The sequence below is a fragment of the Pinus tabuliformis genome, chromosome Q (genome assembly GCF_031772625.1).
Source record: "Pinus tabuliformis cultivar Carrire ecotype Pingquan chromosome Q, CPIR1, whole genome shotgun sequence".
Lineage (NCBI taxonomy): Eukaryota > Viridiplantae > Streptophyta > Pinopsida > Pinales > Pinaceae > Pinus > Pinus tabuliformis.
In genome coordinates, this window is record NC_142296.1 from 1,376,362,325 (window position 1) to 1,376,363,914 (window position 1,590).

The window sequence follows — 1,590 nt, forward strand, 5'->3', positions numbered from 1 at the left end:
TTTACATGAAAAAAGAAAAAAAAGACCCAGAATTTTATTGCTTTTTCACTACATTGGGGAAAGAAATGCACAATTTTCAGAAGAAACCCTTTATAACAATTTTCAAATTTCATCCCTAAAACTTTTATTGCTTTTTCACTTTTGTTGCTTTTTCACTACATTGGTGAAAAAAATGTACAATTTTGATTAACAAATTTCAAATTTCTTCCACACAGAAAGAAAAAAAACCCAAAACTTTTATTGCTCTGAAATGTACGAGTACGAGAGCTTACCGTTGCAGCGCTCACTCAGTACAGTAGAGTAGGGTAGAGTACAGTACATATGAGGAGATTATTGAGAATGTCAAAGCGGAAGGATGAGTCTAATTAGAAGACAAATGAATCCAAGTGGCAGCGCTGGGTATTCCACTGTTGAGCACGAATAGCATGTAGTACCCAGGCGGTGCTGCAACAGGCGTGGGAGGTACCGTTACTAGGGCACTATAAATATTCTGCCCCGCTCCTCCTACTAATTCTAATTGTGGGGTGGCAGATGCAAGCAGAAGCAATCTCTGATGCATGGAAAAAGAGTGAGTAGTGAAGGTCGGAGGATAAATGTTGAACTGAATGGAAATGTTATGATGATTATTTGCAGCGAATTGAACCTTGAAGCTACCGCCATAAGTGACCGAAGCAGGCAGCACAGAAATGATGGTGGGCTTCAGGGAAGATTCGTCTAAGTAATAAGGACTGTATGCTTGCAGACGAAGCTCTGTGGGAAACATAACGGTGAAATTATAATTTTTTTTGGGGTTGGAACCTCCCACAAAAATCCTACCATCAGGAAATACAATTGCAGTGGAATGATACATTCTTGGAACAGTGGAACTTGCGAGTACTGAGAAGCGCTGCCCTGGCAATGCATTAGGTCTGTATAAATAAGGAGCAAGAGCTGGATTGGTTGCTGCACATCCCTTCTCCGCTCCATTGATAATCAGAATTTCACCGGTGGGAAGAAGCAACATATCTCCCAGAACTCTGGGAGCAGGCATGTTTGTTGTGGAATTTTCTGATAAAATCCCAAAAACGAAGAAAATAAACTCCACAGAGGCAATGCTATGTTTCACCTCCATAGGATCTTTTTGCACAGGGAAGGTTAAATTTTTTTTTCTAAGGAACAGAGTATTTCACCACCATAAAAAACATTTCTATTGATTAAAACAAAATGTCTGATACATATTCATCCTCTTTTACTGAGAGGGATTTACCAAAATTAATTCATTCTACAAAACTCTGTTTCCACCTGAGAATTTACTGAGCTGGGTTTACTGCTGTAAAACCCTTTTTACATTACTGCTGTAAAACAAATTTTTTACATACGCAGTAAAAATTTCATTACATTCACTTATATAAAAAGAAACTCACACCATGCCTCTTTACTTCATACACTGGTCACAATAAAACCTTTCTGAAAACTTATGCGCTCCTCCCTCTGTCTTTATGCACTGTTGTGCCATATTCACCGTCGCATTATACAATGCTTGTCTCCATTTTTTTCATTCATGTATTGCATTGCTGTGCAAATCTCAAGTCTCATTACAAAAAGTCAACC

At 38.4% G+C, this 1,590-nt stretch overlaps 1 pseudogene; it reads right to left on the reverse strand.

The window, feature by feature from the left end:
* Positions 1-361: 361 nt before the first annotated feature.
* Positions 362-1,030, reverse strand: LOC149225046 (aldehyde oxidase GLOX1 pseudogene; annotated as a pseudogene).
* Positions 1,031-1,590: the final 560 nt, after the last annotated feature.